This window comes from Phodopus roborovskii, unplaced genomic scaffold (genome assembly GCF_943737965.1).
Source record: "Phodopus roborovskii unplaced genomic scaffold, PHOROB, whole genome shotgun sequence".
Taxonomy (NCBI): Eukaryota; Metazoa; Chordata; class Mammalia; order Rodentia; family Cricetidae; genus Phodopus; species Phodopus roborovskii.
The window spans coordinates 13,198,742-13,206,569 of NW_026126549.1; positions in this window are offsets into that span (position 1 = coordinate 13,198,742).

Sequence of the window (7,828 nt, forward strand, 5' to 3'; positions counted from 1 at the left end):
TACTCATTGGAGCATGGCCAAACTCCCAGTGGCCAGCCCCTAAGGAAAATGGAATGTTTCCCCATGCCCCCCCAGAAGCCATTAGCTGTGAAGATCTTCACCTCTATCACAATTTTTAAAACTCTTTAATATCCTCCTGTCTGGATTAATTCTCAAGGGGGTAAGGGGGTCGCCACAGAAGCCTTCAATGTCTCTTGTTCTCAATTATGAATCTGCAGCTGTAGATAACACTGCAAAAGAAGTTGCCTTGCCCACAGAAACCAGAGGCAGCTTGGGGCAGACATCAACACATCAACCTGGGGCAGGCAGCAGCACAGATCAAGGACATCGACACGGCTTCTGTATGTAGCAGGGATCTTGGACACCAACATGACCTCCAGGGTCTGCACAAACCACAGACATCTGGATGCCCTCCAGGGGCAGCAGGGACCGTGAAATTTCTTCCCAGGAGACTTAGTCCAGAAAATGAACCATCCTTCATCTTGGATATCTTTTTGTTGTTCAGAGGCCATATGAGTTTGGGGCAGGACCTGTTTGAGTTTCAGGGTGGCCTCCCCCCGCCCACACACACATGCAGGGCAACCAACTGAATGGCAACAACACTTCACCCCCTGTCACCACCCTAGCAGTGAGGTGAACCAGGCCAGGTGGTAGCCTGAATCTCCCTGTGGCTGCTCTCATACCAGGCTGCATTCCTAGTCCAACCTCTCTCTACCGAGCATGCTGCCCCTTTCCACTTGGTTTTTTCAAGTTTCATAAAACCACTATTTAAAAACATCTTCCCATAACACCTGACTGGTTTTGTGTTGTCCCTGAGATCTTGTGCAGTCTGTGGGCTCACCCTCAGCCTCTGAGTCTCCCCACAAAGCCTCCACGTGTCTCTCGGGCTCTTTGGAGCAGCCACCGAGGCTCGAGAGAAGGGGTGCTGGCTGCCACCACAGTCTTGAGTCACCCAATACTTCAACTCTTGATCCCCAGTTGGTGACACTCCTTGGGAAGCCTTAGATGGTGGATGGAGACTAGCATGTCACTGGGGATGGGCTTTGAGAGTAAAACGTCTCTTTGGCTTCCAATTTGCTCTTTCTCTGTTTCCTGTTTGCATTTGACAATTGTGAGCATTCAACTTCCTGCTCCTGCAACCATGCTCTCTCCTTGCTGGCATGCTTCTCCCCCCATGATGGGAACTTACCCCTCTGGAACTGTGAGCCTAAATAAACCCTTCCTTAAGCAGCCCTGGTTGCAATGCCTTATCACAACAACAGAAAAGTAACTAATACAAAGTCTATGCAGCCTAAGGTAGAATCCTGCGTGGATCAGAAAGGTACAGCTCTCAAATTCACAAGGGGAAATGACCTTCCTCTGTTTCCTCTACTAAAAGACAACTAAACAACACTCCCTGGAGCAGATAACTGAGTGGGTAAACCAGCAGAACAATGTGAAGTATAGGGAAAGGGTGGACGAAGGCCCCTGATTTGTTGATTGATAGTGGATTGATACGTTAGCAGCTAGTAAATTTACCCTCAGTACTTCCTTCTCCCTGCTTTGAAACTTCTTCCCTTTGTGACCCCTTCATAGTTCTCATCAGTGTCCCTCCATCAACTGTATACTCCACAGCCGCCCAGACTTTGCTTCTGTTGGGGGAAAATGTAAGTACTCCATGTATGCCTTCTTCTTCTGTATGCCTCACTTCTGTTCAGATATACTCTTCCGTATGCCTCACTTCTGTGCAGCCGTGAACGAAATATCTCACAGAACAACGTAAGGAGGAGTGTTCATTTGGGCTCATACTTTCAGGGGCTTTAGACCATCAAGGCAAGGAAGGCAGGGTGGGCAGAGTTTATATCATCACGCCCAGGAAGCAGAGAAGATGGCAAGGGTGCGCAGGAAAAAGAACTCACCCCTAATGATGTGCTTTCCCCACGCTGACCCACATCCTAATGTCCTAACATTTCCAAACTTCCTCAACTAGCCCAACTAGCTGGGAACTATGCTTTAACAAGTGGGGCTGTAGGGGAAACTTCATGTTCAAATTATAACATCCCTCCCCTCCTCCAAAGGCTCTCATGATGTCATCTCATAATGAACACGGTCTTAATGGTTCCTCTGTTGCTCAACAGCTCAGATTCAGTCACTTCTGAGTCTCAAGGCAAACTATTACCTGTAAACTCCCATTGAAAATCCAAAACAAAATTACTGTGGCACAGAGAAAACATTTCTATTTCAAAGTGGAGGAGTGCGGACATGGTAAGAAAGAACAAAAGCAGGGCTGAAAACAGTGGTATGAGGGCCCTGTAGTATCTTGATTTGCCTCCCTCCCCCCAAAGAGCCTTGTCTCTGATGGACTTGACATTTCCTCTCTGAAGCTGGCTCTACTCATTGCCTGTGGCAATGGATGACCCTCACTGCTGACATCTCCAGTGCTCTGGAGTTTCCACAAATTTCAACCCACAGGAATCCTAATCCTAGCATAGCACTGGGGTTCTCAGGCCTTCTTTTGAAATGGGTGTGAAAGCCTCCATGACCCTATAACTCTTGCATCCTACACAGATGAAAAATCAGGGTCATACGGTCTACCATCAGCTTGTGCATTATTTCCCGCATGCACACATGCACCATTCCTGAGATGTTTTCAAGACATTGTTTCTAATCTAATGTCCCAGTGCAAAGTGCTTACCTTTTAAAATTACCTACCACCTTATCCCCCCACCCCGTGTGTGTGTGTGTGTGTGTGTGTGTGTGTGTGTGTGTGTGTGTGTGCAAGAGAAGAGAGGGACAGACAGACTGTTGTATAGCAGTTTCCTCCTAGGTTAAACTCTTCCATCTTAGAGGGAAGCTCCTTAAGAAATCCATATGTAATGGGATAACAGAAAGGGTTCTGGGCATCTACTAGAGGGCATGCTAAGTATGGCAGTTATATGTAAGAACAACAGAAGACAGTAAATGGGAACAGCTGGGGCCAAGGATGAATGGTAGTACAAAACGTGTACAGGAAGGAGAGGAGCATCTACAGCAGGAATATCAATTGTAGGATCATGTCTCTCAAGGACACAGCTTTCTGTAGGTACTTATGCAAGTTGGACAAAGGTTAGTATGATTTGCCAATTTCCTTTCTCGAGAGTATTTGACAAGATGACTGCTGGAAAAACTGAAGGAGAATGAATGGAAGACCCACAAGGATATAATTCTCTCTCTCTGGTTTTATTTCTGTCTTTTCTAATTTCCAGTCTCTCACAATATCATGCCCAGCCTTCATCATTTTCAAAGGCAGATGTTCTCATGGATTTGCTAATAAGCCCTTTGGCACTTTCTGTCCAGAAGAGGGCAGCATTTAGAAGCAGTCAACACAAATCATTGGGCAGCATTTACAAGCAATCAGCATAAATCATTGTGACCAGAGCACAATAGTGCTGCGCCAAGATTTGGTTCTTTCCCTTTTTATGTATTTATTTGTTTATTTACTTTGTGCTAGCAAACTATAAAAGGGACTTGAATATATTTCTGAAGCCGTAACATGTGACCCTTTGTCTTTCCCTTTCCTGCCAACTTTCTAAAGGAATAACCATAAATATTTAGGGTATGGATTTCAACTTGGCTTCATGACAGGCAATGTTTGGCCTGTTTTCTAACAAAATGTACACACAACATAAAATGTAACTGTCTAGATACACTGAGCAGAAAGAACACAGCTATTCAGGATATATATATATATATATATATATATATATATATATATATATATATATATATTCTTCTTCAAGTGTGCCTGCTTTTAGATAGTTGGACATGAGAATTAGTACTCCCCACCCACACCTCTTTTTTTTCTTAAGTATAAGCAATTTATTAGCTTTGCCAACACAGTTATTGAGACCAAATGCTGACTGGACAATGGTGAGACACACAGCAAGGCTGGGTATGTTGAGTTTGACATATAGAAAAACTAGGGGATTTTTACATCTATGGGTGGATAAAAGTAACCATGGTGTCCTGAGAACCTTGGTTTCTGGTCCTGCTCAAAGTATACTTCCAGGGAGAAATGTACTGATGGTCTGTGGGTGAACAACAGTTCATAAATCCTGATTAAAACTGTCTTCTATGACAAGATAGAGGTGCTGGGAGGAGGGAGGCTGTTCTTGGGTGTGGGATGAGGAATAAGGGATGAGGTCCATTCTGGAGCATGAAGATTCTCACTTAGGTTCAGGCCATTTGCTATTATCATTCACTTCATTTTTAAATTCTAGTATAAAGTGTGATAGAGGATTAAAGGCAGCCTTCTGGGCCTGTTTCCCTTAAATCCTTCTGTAGGGATACAATTCATCAAGAAAGATTGCCTAATTAGAGGTCACATGCCAGTCCAACATTTCAATACTCTACAGTGTATTAATTACATCCTCATTTTCTGTCTCAGGAGTGTGACAACTGACTTAAAGAGGTTTACCAACCTCCATCTCCAAACTGTATTGTCACTTAAGTTTCTTTTAACAATTTTATGTTTATATTTAATTCTTATTTCACATGAGATTTTAATTATCATACACAGTAGGAATATAACTTTTACACCCAGTGAGTTATATGCAGTGAGGTATACAGTTAAGGTTTTAAATATCCTCTATATCAATGTTCCATCTGGAATGTTCTACTGTCCTCTAATCAGTTTCTCAATATCTGTGGCATCACATTACATACATGGCCATGTCTTTAAAGTATACTCTGGGCAGGATCTATTTTAAATGCTTTCCTGGGTTTGCTTAGTCATTTCTTCCTCTAGCAAAAGTTAGAGTCAATCTTGTTAAATGATATAAACATTTCTGCTAGGATATTGACTTCTGTCCACTCTAGCTGATCAGCTACTCAAGGACTTTTCAGCTTCCCTGCAATAGGAGGGCCTTCCTTTCATGGATACCACATGGGATTTGTGTTTAACATTATACATTTTCAACCACAAATTCTTTCAACTCAACCATGCTAATTTGTTGCATACAAAAACTCAATCATGTCTGTTGTTCAGTACATGAGTGAGAATTTGCGGATAGTAAAAACTCATAGTCAGACAATTTTCAAATACTAAGAGCCAATGTTCATTTTTGAAATCCATTTTGCATGTTATTGAATTATTTGTGTTTTAGGAAATACTTGCAAATCTTCATTTTAAAGCATGAATGCAGTCTTATCACTATGTCCTCCATATAAGGATATATAAAGGCATATGGCATTAATAGTAGGTGCCATTGTAAGTTGATATGTAGTTGGAAATATACCTCATTTCTTAAAAAAAAAGGGAAACTAGAATTCTTAACAATATATAGCTGTAAAATAAAGATAGGCCTTTTAAGAAGGTTTTAGACAGTTCATTTATTTACTGTCCTTGGCTAATGTCACAGCCTTAAAATTGTATCCTGGGAAGTGTTTTCACTTAGGTTTAATAAAAAACACTTGGCTACCACTAAGCATTGTGGAGAAGTGGTTAGCTATTATCCTTCTTTATGAAGTAGGGTGAGTTTAAAGAGTAGTTGATGCTGAAGGCTAAACCCTTTGTTTCTTTTCCATCAGTATTTTTCCATCTAAATTGAAACTGAAACATTGGCAAAGGTCAGCAAGCTAAAGTTAGCTGAGGCAGAAGGCAGAAGCCAGAAGCCAGAGGCAGAAAGTTGGAAACAGAGATATGGTTCAGCAGATGGACTGATGAGAAGAACCCAGGGCCCAGCAGGTGGCAATAGAGACTCTTTTCTTCCCTCCCTGTCCAGGTTTTTCAGTCATTCAGCTACTTAACCCATCATTAAGGCACACACAATTTTCTGTGTTCTCCTGGTTCTCATGGAAATAAGGAAAGGATAGGAGGAGCAGGGGTTGAATAGGAAGAATGCAATATATAAAATGTAACCCCAGGAGCGCTTCACTTTCCCCAGTCACTGAACAAGACACCTCTACTTAAGCAACACGGGTATTTCAGTTGTCTCTGTGCAGGCTAGCCAGTGTAAAGACTTTTTTTTTTTTTTTAGTTGGGAGAGAATAGTAAAACGTAATCAGAAATAGCTTTCAGTTCAATGGCTAGGTTCAGCTTATTACTTCAAAGGAAGCTCACTGGAATGTTTGAGCTACTAATGATTGTTTAAAAAACAAAACAGTGTTTTCATTCAAGGAAGAGAAGGGGGCAGGCAGCGTGGAGAGGTTGCTCAGGAAACTGATTTGGAGGAGGGAGCTCTTACCATAGGATAGTGTGGTGTTTCCAGATCACCCAAAGCAAAAGAAAAGATTATCCTGCAGGATGTTTCTCTGGATATGGCCTTAGAAAAGGCAAATGTTTCTTCTAGGGGTGTTAGCTTTTGTTTCCTTTTATTTTTAAAATACAGTTAGTGGAAACAAAGTAAACTTCGGAGCTGTAAGCCTGAGATTAAAACCCCCAGCCCTATCCATGATGATGTGCAGGAGGATCTTTAAGAATTGACTCATTCTTTCTGTGACTTAGTTTCTGGACACAAAGTGGATCAGTGGCGGTGTTTGCCTCACAAGGTTGTATCAGTGTAAAGTGCTCAGGGCAGTGTTTTTGCAAAGAAATCTTAAACTAATATTGTAAGGATTCGGGCATTGTGCTGGCTTGCCCCTGTCACCTGGCACAATGCATTCAGGCAGTACCCTGGTCAGCACAAGGTTCCATAATTGCCTAGTCCCCACACAGGTGCAAAGGACCCCTTTAAAAGAAAGACCCCCGCCCCCCCCCCCCGCCACTTACACTCTCTTTACCAGCTCTTTGCTTGCTCTCTCCAGATCTCTTTCCCTCTCTCTTTCACACTGTTCTCCTGAAGCAGATAGATCTTTTTCCGTCTCCCTCTTCTCTTCTGTCCACTCTGTGTCTCTGTGTCTCTTTACCTCTTTTCTCTTTCCTACTCTTCCCTCCCCTTTCTAATAAAACTTCTCACTTAAACCTGTCTGCCTGGTGTATTTGTCCTTCTACCTCGTTCATCCTGTCGGCTATGGAATCTGACATGGTTCCCATTAACTCTTTATCATAACAAATACTATTAGCGGAAAGACACCAGTGTTCCTGCTTTTTTTTTTTTTCTTCAATGTCTATCGTTTATGTATTTAGTATCTATCATACATTTCTCAGGATCCTTAAACCTGTTTTAAGTTCATGTGCTGGCACAGCCGTTGTCTTGCCATTGAAACCTCAATGCCAAGAACACATCTTGGCACAGAAAACATGCTGAAGAACGTTTGTGAGGGTCCTGTGAATTTTTGATATGTATCACATTCTGCATACACCGCAGAGTGTACTAGAAAGTCAAAACATGGTCTTTGCCCTCAAGCCAAAACAAAAAGACAAACACCCCAGCCTCTTCCCTCATCAGTTCCCAGCAGTGAGGCATGCAAATCAATGGTGTTAATGGTTCTGAGCCTCATGGGTTCCTGCTAGGCCCTCTATATGTGGGAGACAGTTGTGAAGCTTGGACTATCTGAGGAGCTCCTTGCCAGGACCAGGACCAGGATCTATGCCTGGTACATGGGCTAGCTTGTTGGAGCATGGATGCCATGTTCAGATTTAACATGGGGGGAGGGGCTTGGTCCTGCCCCAACTTAATGTGCCAATCTGTGTCAACTCCCCAAGGATACCCTTACCTGTTGGGAGGAGTGGATGGGGGGGGGGAGTAAGAAGGGCAGAAGGAGGGATGGGAGAACTTTGGTTGGAATGCAAAATGAAATTATTAATAAATAAATAAATAAATAATAAAAGAAATGTTATATTTAATTGCTAATTTATGAATCAGAATTTATGAATATCCAAATGACAGAGTGAGGGCTCTGAGAGGATTTCAGACAACTGGGAAAGAAA